The 24,880-nt window shown below is 34.7% G+C and overlaps 1 protein-coding gene across 1 annotated transcript in view; it reads left to right on the forward strand.

The window, feature by feature from the left end:
- The window catches only part of LINGO2 (leucine rich repeat and Ig domain containing 2), a 1,051,930-nt gene that overhangs the window by 534,473 nt on the left and 492,577 nt on the right, over positions 1-24,880 (forward strand). The window contains exon 4 of the mRNA XM_029920927.1: positions 8,725-8,808. The gene's annotated coding sequence lies outside the window, so the exon portion shown is untranslated. The remainder of the gene's footprint in view (positions 1-8,724; positions 8,809-24,880) is intronic.

Consider the following 24,880-nt stretch of genomic DNA (forward strand, 5'->3'; position numbering starts at 1 on the left):
GTGTTGAAGTGTGGTGATGTTGAGTCTGAAAGATGTCCCCCTTCTCTGCACGACAAAGATAACTTCCTTCAATTATTTGAAAGTCTGCCATGTGAAACCAGGATTCTATATTTTCTGAATATTTCAAGAGGGTAAAATGTGGGCCAATGTGTTACAGTTCAAGAAGGCTGATTTCTGTGGTAAATAAACATATAAAATAGTTGGAGTTGTTGTTCCAGCTCTTTTGTCAATGCCAGTGGAGCTGCACTGTGGGTCCCTTGTGAGCCAAAGTCAAAATCTCCATACCAATTAGGTATGATCACACATTTCATAAGTTTGAGCCCCGTGTTGAGCTCTGTGCAGGCAGCTCAGAGCCTAGAGCCTGCTTCAGATTCTGTGTTTCCCTCTCTCTGCTCCTCCCCTGCTCTGTCTCTCAAAAATAGAAAAACATTTTAAATAACTTTATATAAAAAAAGAAAAGTTCGTACTGTTAGAAGCTACCATTGATACTGGAGCCCCTGGTTAACTGCTCATGCTGTAGAGAGAATGCAGCTTGAGGTTATTCTCTTCCTCTCTACCTAACTTACCAGAATCCGGAGCTTTCTCTACAGCAATGAAACAGGATAGGTCTTTAGGAGGCTATCTGCATTGATCTGAATGAGGGAAGTAGAAGGTATTGAAAATAAATCCTTGTACCTCCAATCTTTATAGGTTAACAGTAGGTATTTGGGATGGCTTATATGAAACAAGTGTAATTTAATGAACTACAGTTTTGAAAGTGTTATAAAATGAATCAAACTATAAAATGTGCCAGAGGTCTTAAAATAAATAAAGTAAGTCATGTTTCAGTGTATTTGAAATAATATTCACAGCAAGGCAGCAGACATAAAGTGAATATTCTTTCACTTCTCACCTCGATTAGAATAGAAAGTACATATTTAACAGTTATTTTGAGACTTAAATGTGACTCAAACTACCAATCTACTTATAGTTTGTCTTTTATCTTTTTTTTTTTGAAATTTCACTAAAGCAACAAAGCTTATATTTAGGTTTAATACAGATTTCATTGAACATGCAAGTTCCATGATGGAACTCATTTTATTAGACCCTGCACTCGACACAAAACTTCAATTGCAGAGGGTCAGACTGCATCTTTCTAGCTGTCACACCAATATCTTGCCGAGTACCATCTGCAATGTCTTAGGTTCTTTATTTATACTGGAACTCATTTTGTTTGATCCAAGAGCTATTTACAAAATGCCTGCCGTAGACAAAAAAGTACTTTATCAACAGATAGTCCATTGTGTTGGAGACAAAATATCAGCCCAGGTTCTCTGTGGTAGTGGAGATCAAGACAAATGATGTAATAGATTTAAAGAGAAACAGTCTTAATTCTAAGAGAAGTTATTTTATACTAAATGAATCTATCTGTTCTGAATGTGTGTAGCTAAAGTGCTATCTGGATGCTTTGCAATTCTTAGGTTTTAAAACACAAAGCCAATGTATAAAGCCGTCTAATTCTTCTGACCTAATGTATCTGCAATTAGGTAGCCACCACCAGAAAATAGAATTGTCTTAGGGTAGAGCAGCACGGACTAAGTCAGAATCATAAACTGTTTATGTGACCTTCATAACCTATGATGGGCCTGCGCTCTCTGTCTACCACTTCACTGCCTTTCCAGGAAAAAAAAAAGGCGGGGTGGGTGGAGGAACCCCCATCCTCCTTTATTTCACATTTACCAGGCACAGTGCATTGAGCCAAAGGAAGTGTCTGTGAAGATGAACCAAAATATGGCTCTGGCCCAGGAAGAGCTTACAAATGAATAGTGAGAATGAAATAGTTAGAACATTGCAGTAAGTAGAAAATGCTATAAGTAAAACACAACAATGACTTACACAGAAAAGAGAGAGGGCATTTCTAACTGAAAGTAACAGAGATGTAGCATTTGATCAGGGTCTTGGTAGATGATAAACATATGCAAAGAGAAAGACAGATAATGATTCTCTTCCAAACAGAAATAGACACAAATCTGTATTCAGAGAAAGAAAAATAAAACATTCATAGAGTGGCTAATCATGCAATCTAAAGGACAATGTGAAGGGGGATGGGGTATGGGCTCTGGAGGTCGAAGATCCAAACCTGGTTTCTACTATTTTAGTCACGTGACTAAAGGCTTAGGATAGCTAAAACATACTAATAATGATAATTTCATAGACCTGTTCTAAAAATAGAACTACTCCCAGATGTAAAAATCTTTGCAGTTTGCAATCTACTTCTGCATTATGCATTTGCACATTGGTGATGAATCTGAAAAGGTAGATTAAAGACAGTGGAAGTCCCTGGCTAAGGAGTCAGAAACGGGGCTTCCTTCATCCACCTCTGCCCTCATCTTTTATAAGGAATGGGAAGCCTTAGGAGCATTGTAAAAAAGAGGATTGACAAGGGCATCTGGGTGGCTTAGTCAGTTAAGAGTCTGACTTTGGCTCAGGTCATAATCAAGGTTCATGAGTTCGAGCCCTGTGTCAGGTTCTGTGCTGACAGCTCAGAGCCTGGAGACTTCTTCGGATTCTGTGTCTCCCTCTCTCTCTGCCCCTCCCCTGCTCATACTCTGTCTTGCTCTCTCTCCCTCAAAATAAATAAACATTAAAAGTTTTAGAAAAAGATTGTCAGAATTCTAGCTTTGATTTAGAGAGTTTAATCTAATGAAATTAGTGAAGGATTTATAAGAAATGGAAGCAAAACTATTGGTCTGGAGGCAGATGACTCAGTTCAGAATCTTTTGCAGTAATGAGTCAAGAAGAGGGATAGGAGTCATCTGTATAGAGAGATAGCAACACCCTTTATTTTTCAGGAAAGTCCATCTTTAAATTGTAGGTTATAGAAGAATCAAGGTCTGAAATAAGAGTTTGGATACTAAAAAAATTAAAATTATAATAATGTAAGAAAAGTGGGAATTGGGTAAAAGTATGGAAGCATTCTAGGAATAGATTGTATAAGAGAGAGGCTAAAATCTAAGAAGCCAGTTAGGAGATGATCAGTAAGACAGTAATCCCAGGGTATTACAATTCTTGGGTTCTTCTAAAACTCCTTAACCCCTTAGTATTGAACCATCCGACCCCCCCCCCACGCTTCTATATGCAATTTATTTGTTGTTTATTCCTATCTGAAGTTTATCTAAACTATTGTCATTGTAACCCCCGTGGTTGGGCATTCCCCCAGGAAATTCCATGTCTGGTAATTGAAAAAAATCAACTTTTTAAAGTTTATTTATTTATTTTGAGAAAGAGAGAGAGAGGGGGAGAGAGAGAGAGGAAGTGTGAGCTACAGGGGTAGAGAGAAAGGGAGAGAGAAAATCCTAAGCGAGCTCTGGGTTGACTCAGGGCTCCAATCCAAGAACCACAAGATAATGACCTGAGCCAAAGTTAGATGTGTAACCAACTGAGCCACCTAGGCACCCTGAAGAGAATCAACTTTTCTGAATAATTGTTTTGGTAACATCATCAGTTAAGTTGCATTCTATTGTGGAGCCACTTACACGTTTCTTTACAAAGAAGAGGTTGAAGACAGCATTTGACAATGCAGGCAAAGGAAATGCTAAGTTGGCCTTTAAAAGTCATGGAGAAAATAAAAACTAGCCAGTTCTTGTTAAACTCCTTTCAGAAGGGAGCCATATTCACCTAAATAGGAAGAGAATATACCTTTCCTGTGTTGTGAATTTTTTTTAAATTTCTTACTGAATCCAAGTAAAACCATTATTAAACTATGATGATAATATCAACTCTTTGGAAATTTAAGTAAACCCCATATGAAATCATATCAGAAGATAATCTATCAAACTGGATAAGAGTAATTTAATATGAGGTTTGAAATTCTGTTTTAAGTGTGCCCCTGTTAAGTTTTCCTCACAATGTATTAAGAGTCATAATTCAAAAAATCCCCTCATGTGCATATGCATGTGCGTGTGTGTGTGTGTGTGTGTGTGTGTGTTTACATGTATATCTAATGATTTCAATAGTTAAGACATGGTTCAGTAACGGTGCTTATAATGGGAGAAATGGTGAGTAGGTATGACCAATGGCGACTATTCTGTTAATGGAATTTGGAGAGATGCTTGTGGAATATACTGCTATGTGGAAATCTGGCTGAAAATGTCTGAGATAAGCATATCTTTGTTTCATGGGTCTACCGTTCTTAAAACTTATTTCTTTCAAATTCCTTTTGCTTTTCCTATTTTTTCAAGAGTGGAAAAAAACTATGCTTTCAGAAAGATCTTCATCAGTAATAAATCTAAGTAACATTTAGCAATAAAATGATAGTTTGCGAAATTTTGGAAACAATTAATCATGATTTTTCCCTTGCAAATCATTTTTATTTTGATATATTTTCATTTAATAAATTATATAATATAGAAGTTGAGTCCTATGTTTCCTTTTGCATTTCTATTGGCTACCTCAAATATCTTCTATCAAGGAACATATTTGCTTTATTCTTCAAAGAATATTGATTTTACCTTGATTATAAAAATAAGGTCTAACACACCTGAATTTGAACCTCAGTTTTGCCACTAATAAACCATATGACCTCAAACTAATTTCCCCATCTAAAAATTCAACACATTACTGGTTTATTTAAATTTAATAAAGATTAAATGAATTAACACATGCAAAAGTACCTGGCTATTACTGAAAACCTAAAAATTATAACAATTTTTATTAACACTTTATAAATTTATAAATTAAATGTGATGGTATCACGTATATATGAAATTATACAAACACATATACTTAGCATGGTGTATTGTAAGATAATAAATGGTAGCTAAAATTTGTAAGGTAAAAGATATTGGAAATATAGAAAACAGTGAAGAAGAAAACAAAGTTACCTAAAATCTTATTAGCCAATTACAAAAAGCCAGTGTTTAATTTACTCCATTATGCATTAATAAATTCAAGGGAGTCTGTGCTTGGTGTCATCAAGACACGCACTTATTTTCAAAGCCAGGAAAATCTTATTGGGATTATTGATAAATTATAAACAAGAACAGAAGTATGTGCAGTTTGCTAACTGCTTATTTACTATTGTTTATCTCACATTAATGACACTTTTTTGAAAAAGGAGACTATAAGTTGAAAAAATTATTGGTTATGGTTATATTAGCATTTTGCAAATGGAAAACACACATATACACACACACACACCAATGAGTTACTTAAGTACTGTTTGCAGTCATCTGGAACTGCTTCCTATTATCTAAATTCTTGTTATTCAAAGTGTGGTCAGTGGTTCAGCACCATCAGTGTAACTCAGGCTTGTGATAAGTACAGATGCTTGGGCCTTGCCTTAGACTCACTGAATCAAAACTGCAGTTTGATTAACGTGCATCTATCACTCATATACTTTTAAATTTGAGAAGCAATGTTTTAAATCAAAACAAAGCAAAACAAAACAAAGAGGGAGAAAAAAGAAAAATAAAGTTTCATGGGGTTGCACATATTTTAGCAGAATGAATCAGATAGGGGAAAACAAAAAGAATTGCTAGTTAAACTAATCGAATCTTTTAAAAGCAACATTGTTTTAATGTTTTATTTATTTTTGAGAGAGAGCGCAGAGCATGAGCCAAGGAGGGATAGAGAGAGGGAGACACAGAATTGGAAGCAGGCTCCAGGCTCTGAGCTGTCAGCACAGAGCTCAACAGGGGCCTCAAACTCACAAACCTTGAGATCATGACCTGAGCTGAAGTCGGACACGTTAAGGGACTGAATCACCCAGGCGCCCCCAGTGAGGACGCTTTTAGAAAAAATGTAAACTAATGTGTACAGTTATAGTCATTACTTGTTAAGGAAAAATAAATAAATAAACTTATTTTATTTTCATTTTTGCCTTTTTTAATGTTTATTTATTTTTGAGAGACAAAGAGAGAGACAGAGTGTGAGCGGGGGAGGGGCAGAGAGAGAGGGGGACAGATTCTGAAGCAGCTTTCAGGCTCTGAGCTGTCAGCACAGAGCTCAACACGGGCTTGAACTCATAAGCCAGGAGTTCACGACCTGAGCCGAAGTCATAGGCCTAACCCACTGAGCCACCTGGTACCCCAATTTATTGTATTTTATAATGGGGGTTGTTGTTTTAATATCTCAAAAGAGCAAATATGTATGAAAAATATGAAAATGATTTTTATGATTTTCTATTTACTAATACTTTTTTCTAATAACTTTTTTTTACTAATTATTATTTTTAAGGTTTATTTATTTATTTGAGAGAGACAGAGACAGTGCAAGCTGGGAAGGGGCAGAGAGAGAGGGGGAGAGAGATCCCAAGCAGGCTCTGCACTGTCAGGTCAAAGCCGAAGGTGGGGCTCCATCTCAAGAAATGTGAAATCATGACCTGACCCAAAACCAAGAGTCAAATGCTTAACTGAGTTATGCAGGCACCCCTACTAATTCTTTAAATGATTATTTTGTCTTCCTTTTGGGAATGAATAAAAATAATGAAGAATAATTAGTTAGAATATACTTTACCATGTGTCCATTTATCCACACATTCATTAAGCAGAAGTTTCTAGGTGCTACCTAGTTGAGGCTGTATTCCTGTCCACATGGATCCCGCACTCCGGTGAGGCAAAGAGATTATAGACAAATAAATGAAAAGAACAATTATAGGTTGGGATAGGAGGGGGCCACACTGGGGGTTCAGGGAAAACCTCTGTGAGAAAGTGACTTGAACTGAGGTCTAAGACATAAGAAGGATCCAATTTCAGAGCATTCCAGGGAAAACCAAAGTCCTTAGGTGCTGTAACCAAAGTTTATTATGAGAACATGCAGAAGCCGCCCAAAATAAGAGAACAACTATATAATTTTTGAGGCATAGATGGTGGCCTGTTCATGTCAGAGCTTGTAGGCCTTGAGAAGACAATTGGATTTTATTCTAAGTACAATACAAAGCCACTGAAGAGTTTTAAGTAGAGTAGTAAAATTGTGGTTTATGCCATCCAGCCTACCCTGGCTAGAGTGTGAGTGAGCAGTGGATTGTAGAAGGGGTCATGAGTGGGATCAGTGAGAACAGGTACAAGGCTTTGCAGTATTCTGGATGATGGATTATGGCGGCTTCAACTGGTGAGAGGAGAGAGCTCTATGGAGTCTGGCTATATTTAGGTTTGCAACTACCATGGAAAAGGAAGTTATTTTTAAAAGATCATGTTTCTGCCTTAAGTACAAAGCATATGTGTTAATTTCCTAGGAAGTAGGGACAACCTAGGAAGGTACATGAGGAAATTTAAGAGTTCCAGTTTGGAGTAATTTTAAAAAGTAGTAGATACCTTGGAGATCAAGAGAATGGGCTCTGGGTAAGATTCATATCTTACCTAATTGGTTAATAGCAGTGGATCTTGAATAATTTAAACCATGTCTCTGCTTTCTCACTTTTAAATATAGGGAGATTAATAATATCTACCTTACAGTCTTATTGTAAACATTAAATTAGATAATTCCTATAAAATGATAAGAACAGTTCCTGATATACTGTAAGCAACAAAATCATAATTATCACTATTGTGAGTGCTCACACTATAAGTAATGTCAAGTAGGAAAGCTGGCATACAAGTTTGATGTTTTCAGGAAAGTGACTTACACCCCAATACTTTTAAGAAAGCATTACCATCAAATTAATATGTTGTACACCTTAAATTTACACGGGGTTATATGCCAAGTATATTTCATTTAATAAAGGTGGAAAGAAAGCTTTTCACCTAATTATAATTTGAGTTAATAAGAAATATTCTAGGATAGCTTACTATTTTCTTTGTCAACTTACCCTTTTCCTCTACCCTTCTCTCTTTTTGTGGTTTGTGGAGAATAGTTGACACAGAGTTGAGAAATCGCAAAAATGTCATCAAGACCATAGAAAAATTCTATTCTGATTCTAAAAAGAACACTTAATTTTCTGTTTTCAAGTTTACAATTATTTCAAAAATAGATTCTAAATTATAATTGATTGCATTGAATGTTCCTGCATAAATAGACCATGCCTATTTTTTTAATGCTTATTTGTTTTTGAGAGCAAGAGAGAGAGCACTAGCAGGGAAGGGGCAGAGAGAGAGGGTCTGAAGCAGGCTCCAAGCTCCATGCTGACAGCAGAGAGCCCTACACCAGCCCCAAACCATAAACCATGAGATCATGACCTGAGCCAAACTCCTATGCTTAACCAACCAAGTCACCCAGGTGCCCCTAGACCATAACTATTTTTGATAACAGATTATCAGATTCATCTGATGATAACTACTGAAACCACAAGGAATAATCTGAGATTTGCATGATGACTTCATTGTCAAATTAACGTTTGAAATGGCAGGTTGATAGACACAGAAAAAATACTTTCTCCTTCAGGTCTACATTGTAACAAATTATAACACAATATCATTTTGCCATCTGGAGTGGAAGTTTGTAATCTTCAGCTATATAAATGTATTTGAACATGAGTTTCATCCATTCATGTATTTAATAAAAAATACAGTAATTTAATGAATACCTGGATGGTACTTAGTCACATTCTGAGAATTCCAAGATAAACTTCACAATGTGCTTCCTTTCAAGATGCAAGACCTCAGATAAGTGAAGTGGTTTTTTGAAAGCATCATAAAACAGGTGCTCTGTAATTTGGAATTGTATTGTTGTACTCATTGGTATATGCAGATCCTTCTAGAAGAAAGTATTTTTTAACATGTTTTATTGACTTATTTTTTTTTTTGGTAGCCCAGAAATAGTCATGTCAAGCAGCTCAGAGAAGAACACGGAAAGTGGCCACCATCAGCATGAGGAGCCCAACAAATCAGCCTGGTAAGTGGAAAAAATGATGTCTGAGTATCTTTTTCTGTGTCATTAAATCTGCCAATATTGTTTTTTATGCAAAATATCCACATAGTTCACAAGTTCACAAGCAAAAATAAGAGTGTGTCTGAAAGGAAACTGGCATTCATTCTCCTTACTTCAGAGACCTTAGAGAAGTGGTGTTCTGCAGGAGTAGGCACATTTTGTTATAGAGAGACGTGGTGTTACAGTAGTTTTATGGCTTTGTGACAGTTGCTTACCTCTTTGAGTCTTATTTTCCTTGTTTGAAAATGGAGATTTGGGTAGTTATCTTGTTATGTTTTCCTAAGAACTAAGAAATTGCATATAAACACTTGATTTGTTTCTTTAGCATAGGAAAAGAACTTAAAAGCGTAAGACTAATATTTACTGAATACTTTTCATGTGCCAAGTACTAAATGCTAACTATTTTCCTGCATTGTTTCATTGAATATTCATAACAATGCTTAAGGGTAGAAGCTATTATTACTCTCATTTTACAGATGAAGAAACTGTACTACTAAAACTTATGTGACTGGTCTTTAAATTGTAGAGTACTCTGAATGTCTTTTGAGTGCAATCCTGTCTGATGCCAGAGTGTCTGTACTTGTATTCATTCATAAAGTCAGCAAACATTTATTGGCTAACAAATGCCAGCCCTGTTTTAGCTGAGTTGCCATGCTATTCCCAAATGATTCGTGCTTAGAATATAATAGCTCTATATTTATGAGGCATTGTAGCTTACAAAAAATTTATAAGTAAAATTGTTTATTATTGATATACCTTATATGGAAGACCAAGTAGGAGTCACCATACATATTTTAAAGATGGAAAAATTGAGGTCCCTCCCACAAGATTAACTGGCTCACTGGATGTCTTACAAGCTCAGTGCTTCTCGACCTCTATGGTTAAGGCTCAGTTTTGTTTTTGTTGTTTTCGTTTTGTGGTGAGCTAACATACAGTGTACTAGTAGTTTCAGGTGTTCAACACAGTGATTCAGCACTTCTGTATAATACCCGGTGCTTGTCACAAGTATATTCCTTACTCTTCATCACCTATTTCATCCATGCCCACACACACATCCCCTCTAATAACCATCAGTGTCTTTCTCTATAATTGAGAGTATGTTTCTATGTTGGCCCCTCTCTCTTTTTTCCCTTTGTTTGTTTGTTTTGTTTTTTAAATTTTGCATGTGTGTAAAATCCTAGGGTATTTGTTTTTCCCTAACTGACTTACCTTCCTTAGCATAATATTCTCTACCTCCATCCATGTCATTGCAAATGGCATGATTTCATTCTTTTATATGGCCGAGTAATATTCCATGTACTATGTATATGTCTATCTAAATATGTATATCCAAATATCTATATCTATATCTTTATCTCTATCTACCACATCTTTATCCATTCCTCATTTGATGGACACTTCGTCTGTTTCCTTAATTCGGCTATTGTAGATAATGTTTCTATAAACAGCAGGCTACATATATCTCGTAATCTATTTGAATCTGTTGCAGACTGAATTTTTTTGCAAACATTAATTACTAGAGAAATAAAATCATTAAAAGACAGACACAAAACACTCAAGCCCATGTTTTTATTAATTATCATTATTCTGTAGACATAAAATTATAAAATGGATATAAAAGTTTTTGATACTTTCTCTCCATACTCTGTTTTCCATACTCCTTGTGGTTAGCGTTTGCAGACTAACAGTAGCCTGTAAGCCAGGCAGCAATCCTTACAGCACTGATAGTGCTAATATGAGGCAGACCATATGTTCAATCCTAGATCTTTGTTATTCCAATGCAGGCCTTTTCATGTTACTCCATAGAGCCTTACCATACAGCCAGAAACCTGTGTTATGGTCTAAGGTAAAAGATCAAGTTCTTAATTGTTCAAATGAAACAGGTGCAGGAAAACTGACAGAATATCTTTAAAGAGCTATAGGAAATAATTGACATAAAAAATGGAAAAACAATTGGAAGTTTATAGGAATGATTTCTTTTAAATTTACTTATCAGAAATCAAGACTTAAAATTTTTAATAAGTGATACATTGTTAAAAATTTTTCTCAAAATATGTTTTTTCCTTCTTTTCATTCTGTTTATTGTTGGAAAATAGAAGTTAGGTTGTATTTAGAATACTGGGCTTTATCACTTCCCAAGCAGCATAGAGACCTTGTATAATTCTAAGAAATAAAAGTAGATCTTGGCCAGCTATGAAATTATAATGAACTCAACTCACCACAACATTGAAAGGGTTTGAAAATAAATGTTACTTGTTCATTTCAAAAACTACTAAAGAAAATTGCAGCACTTTTGGTACACAGTAAGATGCATATTGCGTCAGCAATGAAAATTTACTTTGCAAGATGGTTTTGTGGCTTTCTCAGTTCAACTGAAATGGATCCAAATATTTACATGTGCTATTTTATTACATGTGCCATCTGTGTCAAAGTAGGATTGTACAGATGTTCAGGAATAACTTTGGTTGAGAGTAAATATTAGAGGAAGATTGAATTTTTCTCCAAATGATGCTGATGGGTTTTTTTTATCATAGTTTAAGATGTCAGAAATAGTTGTTGTTTTACAATTCCACCAACAAAACAGTGCTTGATGGAGCTTAAAATGACTATGAGGGCATAGAGAAGGGTGGAAATTTATGACAACATTCAAAACTGGGACATCTAGCTATATTATATTTTGGAGAGAATTCTACATCACTAAATAGATATTCACAATCTGAAGCAGAGCAAATAATAATATAGCCTTAAATAATATAGACATACTCTGTGGCCTTCACTAATTTTTTTTAAAGCCTCTATTTATTTATTTTGAGAGAGAGAGAGTGAGAACAGGGGAGGGGCAGAGAGAGAGACAGAGAGAGAGAGAGAAAGAGAGAATCCCAAGCAGGATCTGTGCTGTCAGTTCAGAGGCCCACATGGGGCTCAAACTCATGAACCATGAGATCATAACCTAAGCTAAGATCAAAAGTCAGAAAGTTAACTGACTGAGCCACATGGGCGCCCTAGCGCTTCACTTTCTGCATCTTGACTTAGAGATCCAAGAATGGTATTACTGAGAAAGTTAGGTAGTCACACCTGTTCACTCCTCTTCAGTCAGTGCCTTTATATCAATTAGAGGATTATCTCTCTTACTCACTCTGGAAAGGGCAGAGAGGAAAGAAGGACTTAGACAAATGTATTACATCCATGGAGAAAGTTAGATAGTCTCAATAGGCATTATACATGTAGTGATAATGAGACTAGAGACAGTAGTACTGTGAGTGTGTGTGTGTGTGTGTGTGTGTGTGTGTGTGTGTGTGTGTGATACTTACTAGATCAGCATCAGAGGATCAAGAGTTGGGAAGGAAGAAGATCTACCAACACTTTAGTAGAAGTGCTTTATATGACGGCCTGCTACTGCTTAGCATTTGGGCCTGAGATTATTCACAATCTATATTTCAACAATGAAGTGTAGTACATGCTTGCTACTTACCAATGCTGCTAAAAACAACTTATCAGTAGGGCCCAGAGCTAAGAGTCAGTCTTATGTCTTATTTCTTGAAAAACACTACCCTTCAATAGAGTTTTATCACACGTTCCAATCTGTAAACAAGCAATAGGAACCATACAAAGCCAAATATGATTTGGATAATGATTATGTGACATAAGAAATGGAAAGCCTCAGAGGTAAAGCAAATGTAAAACGATGAGTTAACACAGAAAAAAGAAAAAGATATTTTAGAAAAATGTTTGTTATACATACAAATGCATTGATTGACTTAGAAATAGAAGTCATAGAAATGGAAAAAATGGAAATGCAAAGGATTGAGAAAAAAACAGAAAATGTAACAGAAGAAGTAAGTCTGCCTTTGGTGGCAACACATAATGTAATCAGCTTTGTGGAAAGCAAACTGAATAATGCAGAGGACCAGGATAAATGAGGAAATGATGAGAGAGAAAAATTACCAATATGGAAAAGAAAAATCAAATGTGTAGGCAATTATTTATAAAAGAGAGAGAGAGAGAAGGAATAAATAAAAGAGAAGCAGTCATCAAAGAATCACTGGGGAAAAAGTCTTGTTCAAGAAATAGACAGGGTTTTAAAACTCTAGATTTTATTTGCTAAGATCTGAGATTTTTTTCATATTACATCATAACTTCCTATTCTTTAAAAGTTAGGAAAATCTAGGGGTAAACAAACAAAGATTATGAATTTGATAGTTTTGTGGGTTTGCTAGCTTGATATAGTGCTTCATGATTCTGGACTCTACAAGTTTGGTCTATTTAGGTTTTCTTGTTTTCCTTAGACAATTTTGGTAATTTGTGTTAACCTAGAGAAGCTATCAATGCTGAGTAATTTTCCTTGCATGAACATACATTAGATAAAAAGACTTGAGAGCCACCTGGGTGGGTTGCTCTGTTGGCTAAGTGTTTTAAGTCTTGATTTCGGCTGAGGTCATGATCTCACGGTTCGTGAGTTTGATCCCCACATTGGGCTCTGCACTGACAGGGTGGAGTCTGCCTGGGATTCTCTCTCTCTCTCTCTCTCTCTCTTTCTCTCTCTCTTTACCCCTCTCCTCAGCTCATGTGCCTGCTCTGTCTCTCACAAAAAATAAATATTAGAAAAAATACTTGAAGTCAATGCATCAGTGAAATAATTAGGTGATTTTAATTTTTCTATTTTAATCTCTTCTTTTTTCTCACAAAAATAATATCTCATTGGTTAATCAAGGGTTTTATTGAATATACTTAAGAGCAGTGCACAAATAATAGGTGAACAACTTAGTAACTATGGCAAAGCCCACAAACATGTGTAATGACCACTCAAATTAGGAAATTAAATATAACCAACAAAACTGAAGATGCTCTTTTTTTCTTCTAATCTTCAATCCCAATCCTCTATAAGGAAACTGCTTTCCTGAATTCTAATACTGTACATTATTTTACATTTTTTGAGTTTTGTATAAATGGGCTGATAGAATTTGTACTTGTTGTGTGGGTTTTTGATCTCAACATTATATATGTGAGATTTCTATGTACAAAAGTAATTTAGTTTTCAGTGCTATTCCATCGTGGCCAGTCTTTGGTGTTTCCAGTCTTATACATGCCTTTTGGGACGTGCAAGTGCACATTTATTTTGAATGTACCATTACTTACATGTACTTTTATGTTCCTTTTTAGTCAATAACTGCTAATTTTCCAAACTGATATACTAATTTATATGCCCACCAGCAAGAGAAATGAATTCTAGTTTTTCTGTGTCCTTACCAATATATGGTAATTATCAGGGATTTCTGTATTAGCCATTATGGTCGGTGTGTTGTGGCATTCTGTTGTGGTTTTAAATAACATTTAAATAACAATAATAATGACGTTAATTGTGGTATTGCTACTCCACATAAACAGTTCTCTTGGTACTTCCAAACTAAAAGGCAAATGGAGATTTAGAGGTGGCATTAAGAAAGATGGTAGCTCTATTCACCTCCACTAAATGAGAATTTGATCTAAAGGAACCTAAAACTCCCTTTTACCCAGGAAATGTTTTCAAGTACATAATAACACCTATTATTAAATGTATGGAAGCCTAGCAATCTCATTCAGCCTAAAATCCAACCTATTAATATTGTTGAACTTCTACTTTCCCTTTAGCTAATTAATGCAATGCAATCTATCAATTTTGTCTTGTTTCATTGGTTACAAACCAATCTTATGACAGTAGAATCACAGTTGGATGGTGATGATTAGAGTTTGTTGCAGCAGAGTGATTGCACACTCCATTTCTGTGTAGGGAAAACTAATTATTTGTCCAGCCATTTGAAACTAGAGATAGCACATGGGCAATAGGCATGAAAACAATCCAGAAGGGCAGCATTCATGTCAGATTTTGACAGAGAGTCTGGGTTTTTCACCTATGGAGCAAGTGTGACAGCTCTATCACTTTTCCAGGCATTTCTTCTGGTAGGCTGTGCAATGGTTCATTTGCTTCCACTACTACTATTAGTTTCCAAACAGTGTGGTTGATGTGTTATTGCAACAATTTAAATGTGCATGATCTGATACTAGGTTGTGAAAAGGCATGTCTTATTTTTAATGAAACCATATTATAAGAAATTAGCTGATCAGATTTGTGATTGCCAGAAGCAGGGATAGGAAGTAGGGGAGTTAGATGAATGTGATAAAAAAGTACAGACTTCTAGTTATAAGATAAATAAGTACTGAAGATATAATGTATCGCATGATGACTATAGTTAACACTACTGGATGGTATGTTTTAAAATTTTTAAGAAAGCAGACATTAAGAGTCTCATCCAAAGATAAAAATAAACATGTTTTTTTCTTTTTTTTTTTGGTATCAACATGAGATTATGGACATGAACTTACTGTGTTAATCATTTCACAATATACATAAGTGAAGTGATTATACTGTTTATCTTAAACTTACAAAATACTGTATGTCAGTTATGTTCCAATAAAACTAGGGAAAAAATTGTCAGATCCAAATGCACTCTTTATTGCAACACAATGTACATGTTATAAATTTTTCAATTTTAACCATTTTTAAGTCTATAGTTTCATGTTAGTGGACACCTTCACATTGTTGTGCAGTTGTCACCATCACCCATCTCCAACCCTTTTCCATATAACTGCCTCAGTCACATGCAAACATTCTACTTCCTTATGGTTTCACCACCCTTACATGTATAGTGTCTTTCCATTCACATAGATGTATAATTATTTCTTATGAATTTGTCTTTTAAATCTTGTAGAAAACAAAGTGTGAAATTACAAGCCAAAAATTACAACAGTAGTGTTCTTTGTATATATTTTTTTCATATATTTACTTTAACACAGTCAGTACAGTCTTCATGTCAACCTTGTTCTTCCTGCTACATTGTTTGCTACTCTAACATATGATTGCAGAGAGAAAAAGCTGAGTTTAAGAGTCAACTAAGTTGAAGTTTTTTTAATTGATAGATCAAATCTTCCTCATTTGCCTCTCTGTCTTAGAACCAGAGTTTTGAATTAATTCTTAAAAGTAATAATTTTAGTAATGTTTAATCAATGTCTAGCACCATTCCTGTGGCTAAATGATGTGCACATGATATAGAGATGCCTGGGTAATTTTACTTATGCTTTCTGTTATATTTAATAAAAGAAAAAAATCTGAAATTCAAGTAACATATTAGTGAAATCACTGCTCTACTGAGAGTCTATGGTAGTGAGCTATTAATTTTCCATAGCCATGTTCTTACTCTAAAAAAAAAACCTGACCAATGGCCTTAACCAAGAATTACTGAAAGGAGTAACAATAGAGTAACAAAGTAATTAACAGAGGAATAAGGAGAATTGAGAGGAATTATGGAGATTATGATCCATTCATTTAGGCATGTCTGTTTTCCCCAAGTTGTACCCTGATGTCATTTACAGATTTCTCCCAAAAGCATGGCTTTCAAAACAGGAACACTTGTAATTAGTTTTGCATAAAGTGGACTGTATGATTAATCTATGCTAAAGAAACAAAAATCACTGGCGACAATAGTCATGTAAAGCAAATGAAAAAAAACATTAGAGGAAATTATTTAAAAGGGAAGAGTTGAGGGGCACCTGGGTTGCTCAGTCAGTTGAGCATCTGACTTCAGCTCAGGTCATGGTCTCATGGTTCATGGATTCAAGCCTGACATTGGGCTCTATGCTAACAGTTCAGAGCCTGAGCCTGCTTTGGATTCTGTGTCTATTTCTTTCTCTGCTCCTCCCCTGTTTGCACTCTGTCTCTCTCTCTCAATAATAAATAAGCATTAACATTTTTTAAAAGGGGGGTGTTGAATTCTCATCCAAACAACTATAACATAAAACAAATTTCTTTCCTATTGATGTGTGTTTATTCTTCAAGAAAAATAAACATGTAAAAACCCTTCTGATAATATTATTATCATTTTCCTGGTAAAGAAAGAAAGTAGTTACATTATGATATTGGAATATAATTTATGCCAATCACTCTATAGTGATATAGCTTAGATTCTGTGATACATAGAATTCTTTTGCTTATTTAATTACAAGGAAAAAATATCTGAACTCTGTGCTATGAAATTTGAGTTCATGGCATAGACTAGGAGGATTATGAAGGGAGAAAATGTTCCTTGAACAGAATGGCAGTTTCTTCCCAACTCTGGGTGTTAGAGAAATGTTTTGTCTTGATGGAGTCTACAAAAAATCCTAGCAAGATATTGATCCAACAAATTCATAGAAACATTCTTGATAAAGTGTCACTGATGGATTCTTTCCTTATAGAGGCATATGAAGTACATCAAAATGAAAACAAGCCTGTTTCTTGTAACTTCAAGTGATTAAAAAAATAATAATCTTAATTAAGACAGAAAGAAGTGAATACAAGATACTTTTTTTTAAACGCTGCTATCTTTCTTTTTTCTTTTTTTTTATTTCGATTTTTTATGTAAAGTAAAGTTAGCTAACATAAAGTGTAATCTTGGTTTCAGAAGTAGAATTTAGTCATTCACCACAGTGCTCATCACAACAAATGCCCTCCTTACCGCCCATCACCCATTTAGCCAATCACCCACCTCCCTCCATCAACCCTCCATTTGTTCTCTGTTGTTAAGATACTTTATAAGCTCCATTGACATTTTTTTTCCTGTCAACTATTAAACAGCTAACTTAGACTTACACTAATTTAATTAAGTCACTATATTATTCCTTCACTTCTTTTTTTAATCATTGCATTATAAAACTCTCCGATAAGTCAACTTCACTCCTCCTCTTCATGGAAGCCATATCAAGTGAGCATTTTTTCACACAACTACAGACATAGAAGTACACACACACACACACACACACACACACACACACACACGTCTGTAAGTTCAAGTAAAAGTCCATGATTTTGCATTTATAGCAACTCAGATGTCCTTTCTACAGACCGTTCTCTTCTAACCTTCATGTAACTTGGTCCTTAACTCAACAGAAATGTAAAGTGCTAATATACCTAAAATCCATACTATTTATCGGCCATATTGGAAGATAGGTGGATGTTTTTCTCATTCTCACTCTTTATTCCTTTTTCCAATTTTTTTTTTGCCTTGTGATCCAATGTCTTTTCCACTGACATCTCACTCCCTTAACAAATCAATATTTTAGGTTTCAGATAAAAGGAATTTAATAAATACTTCATATTAAATTGAAACTAATTGTTAGAGTCTACCTTACAATAGTGTTTTCCTTTAGTAAGGAATTTTACATATCTATGCAAGGAATTGTAGGCTCTCATGATAAAAACCAGAGGCAATATTTACTTACTCTAAAATCTGTGTGATCATAAAATTTGTTGTCCATACTTAAAAATCCTTGATAGTGAAAAGGGCAGTATTAATAATTGCATGGGGGAAACAGTATAAACTAGGACTCTGCCTGACAAACCAGAACATATGGTCCCTGAATCTACAATGTCATTTCCCAGTCCTAGGCTTCTCTTTCCAGAGCAACCCTTCATATGGTTCCCACAGTTTGCAGATACATGCTGTCTTGTAAAACTTCATATCAAAACAAATGGGGAGTATTGCGCATTAAAGTGTCCCCAAGATGACTTAGAAATTTAAGGATTGGCAATTTTCTAAATTTTAGTACATAAAATGTGGTTGGTATTAGTATAGTACATGGTTAGTGCAGTATGTGGTCCCTCAGAAAACGCATTGAACTTGATTTCTACTTGTTTCTATTCTTCAAAAGCCAAGTTACTGTATGGATTTACATTACTTCATTGAGCCTCTATTCCTTGTCTGTAGATTGATGGAGGAAAGTAGCTAGAATTGAGGATGCATAAAGATATTTCCAGCACTGATATTCTGTGAGTCTGGCAAGAATTATGATAAGCTTTCTTATTTTCAATAAATAATACCACAAACTAAAAAAGTCATTTATGTACAATTGATGTGAATTTTTAGATCCCTCTAATAATGACTGAGGAAAAGGGGGACAGAAATCTTCAACTCCATTTTCCCCCTATTACTGTATTTGTTTATGCACCAAGTATTTTTAACCTCTGCTGAAAGTGAAATGCCATTGGAAACTGAAGTATAATTTTTTTTTGTAAGAGTATCATGAATGTTAGTGTGGCATGGGAACCCATTTATTGATCATGAAATGACAATAAGGGCACTTCTTTTTGTTTTATTGATTTTTAAAACATGATTTAAAGCATGTCATCTGTAATAATTCTGTATTATTAATACTGCAGAAAAAAATACCATTCTGGGGACTCTGGAATGATTTCTGACAATAATAATGGTTATATAATTGTTCTTTCTTTGCCTGTGCAGTCATGGATAGGGTTAGGTTCTCTGGGAAGACCATTAAGTTTCTCTGATCTTAGGATTACAAAGTAGCATGACTTAGAACTAAGGTTTAGCAAAGATAAATATAAACATTGGTAATAAGTTAAGGATAACTTTGGAAGAGAACCAACACAAGATTTAGAAGCCAACAGATCATGCTTCAAATTTTGGCTCCACTGGTACTGGCTTTGTAACCTTAAATCCAGTTACTTATCTTCTTTGGGCCATAGTTCCCTCATATGTAAACATATGTGCATATGTTGATATGAAACTCATACAAATAATTAGAACTATTGTAATAACTATAATATCACAGATCTCAATCCATTTACCATTACTTGCTTGAGAATCTTGAACAAATACAATCAGGAACTGCTACTTCAGCTACTTGTCTTTGAATCTTGGTATTTTCCTTAATCTTTGTCTGTATTAGACTCATAAATTATTACCATGTCCTTGTTACCCTCACCCAAAATGAAATCATTAATGACACTAACTTGCAAGCTGTGCCAATGTCAGACAAGCTGATGTATCAGCTGGTGGGAATAACTCCTGTCTTTCAGGACACCAGTGCTAAATGTTTGGTACTTATTAGAGTAATTGCTTTGCATACTAAGGAATCCAACGTTTTTAAATTTTTTTTTAGTTTTTAGTCATTAGTAATAAAAATAAATGGATCTGTGTCTGGTCTAAGTCCTGGGTACTTTATTTTACACAAATTGTGTTATAGTCTTTGACAGAATAAATGAAAATGTAAGACGCTCTACAAGGCTAGAGCACACCATTTTCCAGGAATCCCCCAAATAACTGACAGTGAGAGATGAATGGCAGGGGGAGAACATGGAGGTTGTGGAAAGACCGGTTGTATAGCACTTCAGGCTCCCACTGAAGTCGATCATGAGTTGTCTTATTATCTCAATATTGTGTAATATGCTCCAAATGCCCATCTGGGACGTATTTTGATTTGTATTCCTTTAAAATCAACTTCAATTTCCAGCACTGTCTTCTATCTTTTTTTGTTGTTGTTATAAAGGTGAATCAAATATTTGTGGCAGATTAGATTTCTCCTTGTATTGGGGGAGGAAAGGAAAAGAAGATGACAACAAGGACGGAGAAGCAGGAGTGGATTTGTGCCCAAGTGTTTAGGATCATGCTATAGTTGCAGTGGTATCTAGGTACTTTTAATCAATGGAGATTATTATTTTAATTCAAAAACTTTTAAAATTAATCTTTAACTGTAGTTATGACAGAAAGACATAGGGTTTTAGGTATTTTTATTTTATTTGTAATAGGTGAAATTCTTGATAACTTACCTTTTTTAAGCTTTTGTTTAAATTCCAGTTAGTTAACATATCTGTCTTATTAGTTTCAGGTATAAAATATAGTGATTCATCACTTCTGTACAATACTCAGTGTTCATCACAAGTGTACTCCTTAATCGCCATAAACTATTTCAGCCATCCCCAACCCACCAGTGACCCTCAGTTTGCTCTATTTATAGTTAAGTGTCTGTTTCTTGGTTTGCCTCTCTCTCTGTTTTTTTCCCTTCGTAATGTTTATAGCAGCATTATCTACAATAATCAAATGATGGAAACAGCCCAAGTGTCTGTCGACTGATGAATGGATAAAGAAGATGTATATATATATATATACATACACACACAGACACACACAAACATATGTATACATAAACACGCACAATGGAATATATGTACATATATATACACACACACATATATACACATATATATACATATATATGTATACATATACATTCACAATGGATTACTCAACCATAAAAAGAATGGAATCTTGCCATTTGCAATGATGTAGATGTAGCTAGAATGTATTATGTTAAGTGAAATAGGTAAGTCAGAGAAAGACAAATACCATGTGATTTCACCAATATATAGAATTTAAGAAATATAACTTATATTTTCTTAACTTCCCCCCACTTGTCCTGCAGGCTGGAAGAAATATCTTACCTTAGAATACCATCCATCTTGAAACCCCTTATCAAATACCTATACATTAAAGAAATTAATTCCCAAAGGAAGAAGAAAACATTGTTGTAAATGTACTGTATTTAACATTATATTTTCATTGAAAGAGCATTTTTCTACCTGCATGGCATCAAGATTTTCAGTTTACTCATTTTTGTCCTACTGTACTCCATTCTTACATATAATTCTAGTTGCATCTTTCAGTTTTAAGAAGTAGCCTATAATCCAGATTTTAATAAGCCTTGCTCTCGTTTAAGTTAGCATAAAGCTAGATTTTTCTAGCAGTTCTCAGAAAGTTTGCCAACACACCAATCTTTCACTCATCCAGAGCTCATGGTTTTGCAACCATGACCACCAAGAACAAGTCTAATATTGTAAAAGGATTCTGAGACTTAGGGACAGGTACTATATCTCATGTGAGGTTTTGCACATAATGTATTTGCTCTTATATTAAGCATAAATTTAAGCAGTCCTATGACTTAGTTTTCCAGACTACAGAGAATTGGAAAGAGGCAGAGTCTGCTTAAAGTAGATTTACTGGCAATGTCAAGAAGGGACAGTTGACAGAATAGCAATAGATAAAAGACACTCAAATGTATGGATTTGAAAATTTACTAGTGATATTGAAGTAAAACCCTTAAACACTGAAAAATGAATATATGTTTATTATGCTTAAGAAAGACATGAATACGTGACATCCCTATTAAAAATAAATTGATGTGAGTTAGCTGCTGGTTTCTTTTTGACGTGTTACTACATGTTTATAAGTTCCTTTGTGCAACTTCAGCAGATATATATATGTATTTTTTTGAGGGTATATAGGCAAACATACTGTCTTCACTTCAAACTGTAAAGCATATAACATGGTATTACAGTAGTATAGAAATTTTAAGTCCTCTAAATATTTCTCCTCTTTTAAAAATGTCAGATGACGGGGCGCCTGGGTGGCTCAGTTGGTTAAGTATCAGACTTCGCCTCAGGTCATGATCTCACAGTTCATGAGTTCGAGCCCCACATGAGGCTCTGTGCTGACAGCTTGGAGCTTGGAGCCTGTTTCCGATTCTATGTCTCCTTCTTTCTCTGCCCCTCCCCAGCTCATGTTCTGTCTTGTCTCTCTAAAAAATAAATAAACATTTAAAAACCTGAAAAAAATAATGCCAGATATCATGTATTAATTTGGTAAATTCGGATTTTTTTAGAATCTTCTATGAACCAATATGCCTGTGAGTACAACCGTGAACATGACATTAACCTAACCTAGAGGAGCAAAAGTCTATATATAACGCTGGGTCTGCACTAATATTCATACCAATTGTCTCTTTACTCACAAACATTAAATGTGGCACCTAGGAGAGGCTTTATTAGTGTTTTGTTGGTACTGATTCAACTTACAGTTTCATTTATTCTTCTCAATAACCCAGTGAGGTGGAGATTACTATCTTCCCCATAGACCTTCAATGGGTTACTAAATATCTTGTGCTCAGATTCATTAACTATAAGCTAGATATATAAATACCTAACTTATGGGCTTATTGTGAAAATTAAATAAAAAGCAATTACATGTGAAATACATAGTATTTGCATTGAGTGTGTTCAATCCTATTCTTTTATTTATCTATCTATCTATCTATCTATCTATCTATCTATCTATCTATCTATCTATTTTTAGTTCCAGTGTAGTTAACATACAGTGTTATTAGTTTCAGGTGTACCATATAGTGATTCAGCTGTTCCATACATTACTCAGTGCTCATCAAGACAAATGTATTCCTAATCCCCTTCACCTATTTCACCCATTCACTACCACCCCCACCCCCCACCTCTGGTAACCACCAGTTTGTTCTCTTTTTTTAAAAGTCTGTCTTTGTTTCTTGTCTCTCTCCTCCTTTATTTTGTTTCTCAAATTCCCCACATGAGTGAAATTAAAATTCCACATGTGAGTGAAATTATAATGTATTTGTCTTTTCTGACTGGCTAATAAGCCCTTAACATTATATTCTTTATAACTCAAGCATGTTGTTGAAAATGGTGAGATTTCCTTCTTTTTTATGGCTGAATAATTAATTCTCTTGTTTTTGAGTGTATGTCCATGTGTGTGGATAGATAGATAGATGATAGACATATAGATAGATAGATAGATAGATATCGATATAGATACAGTTATAGATATATACCCCCCTTTATCCATTTATCCATCGATGAACACTTGGACTGCTTCTACAATTTGAATGTTGTAAATAAACATAGGGGTGCATGTATCCTTTTGAATTGTAGGGAGATTACTGGGTCATAGTGTAGTTCTATTTCCAATTTTTGGAGAAACCTCCATATTGTCTTCCACAGCAACTACATCAGTTTTCATTCACACCAACTGTGCACAAGTGTTCCTTTTCCTACACACCCTCACCAACCCGATTGTTTCTGGAGTTGTTTTTATTTTGGCCATACTGACTAATGTGAGGTGATACCTCATTGTAGTTTTGATTTTCATTTCCCTGATGATATGGGAGGTTGAACATTTTTTCATGTGTTTGTTGATCATCTGTATTTCTTCTCTGAAGAAATGTCTGTTCATGTCTTCTGCCCATTTTTAATTTTATTGTAGTTTTGGGTGTTGAGTTGTATCATTTCTTTATATATTAGATACTAATCCTTTATCTGATATGGCATTTGCAAATATCTTCTCCCATTCAGTAGGTTCTCTTTTAGTTATATTGACTATTTCCTTTGCTGTGCAGAAGTTTTTCATTTTAATGTATCTCAATAGTTTATTTTTGCTTTTGTTTCCCTTACCTTAAGAGATACATGTAGAAAGATGTTGCTACAGTTGATGTCAAGGAAATTACTGCCTGTGCTCTCTTCTAATATTTTTATAGTTTCAGGTGTCACATTTAGGTCGTTAACCCATTTTTTGTTGTTGTTTTGGTGGGATAGACATTTTATTAATTTTTTATTCATTTATTGTTTATTTAAATTCCAGTTAACATACAGTATAATATCAGTTTCAGATGTACAATGTATATAGCATAAGAAACTGGTCCAGTTTCATTCTTTTGCATGTAGCTGTTCAGTTTTCCCAGCACCATTTATTGAAGAGACTGCCTTTTTCCCATTGCATATTTTTGCCTTCTTTGTCAAAGATTAACTGACCATATAACTGTAAATTTATTTCTGGATTTTCTATTCTGTTCTGTTGATCTGTGTCTCTGTTTTTAAGCCCGACCCATACCATTTTGATTACTACAGCTTTGTGATATAACTTGAAGTATGGCATTGTGATACCTCCAGCTTTGCTTTTCTTTTTCAAAATTGCTTTGGCTATTTAGCATCTTTTGTGATTCCATACAAATTTTAGGATTGCATATTTTTCTTCCATGAAAAATGCTGTTTGTATTTTGATAAGGATTGCATTACATTTGTAGATTGCTTTGGGTAGTAGCAACATTTTAACATTTTTTTCTTCCAATCCAGGAGTATGGATTGCCTTTCCATTTCTTTGTGCCATCTTTAATTGCTTTCATCAGTGTTTTATAATTTTCAGAATACAGATCTTTCATCTGTTTGGTTAAGTTTATTCCTAAGTGTTTATTATTTTTGGTGCAATTGTAAATGGGACTGATACCTTAATTTCTCTTTCTGCTGCTTCATTATTAGTGTCTTGATATGAAATGGATTTCTGGACATTGACTTTGTTTTACTGTGACTTTA

This window comes from Suricata suricatta, chromosome 13 (assembly GCF_006229205.1).
Source record: "Suricata suricatta isolate VVHF042 chromosome 13, meerkat_22Aug2017_6uvM2_HiC, whole genome shotgun sequence".
Classification (NCBI taxonomy): Eukaryota; Metazoa; Chordata; class Mammalia; order Carnivora; family Herpestidae; genus Suricata; species Suricata suricatta.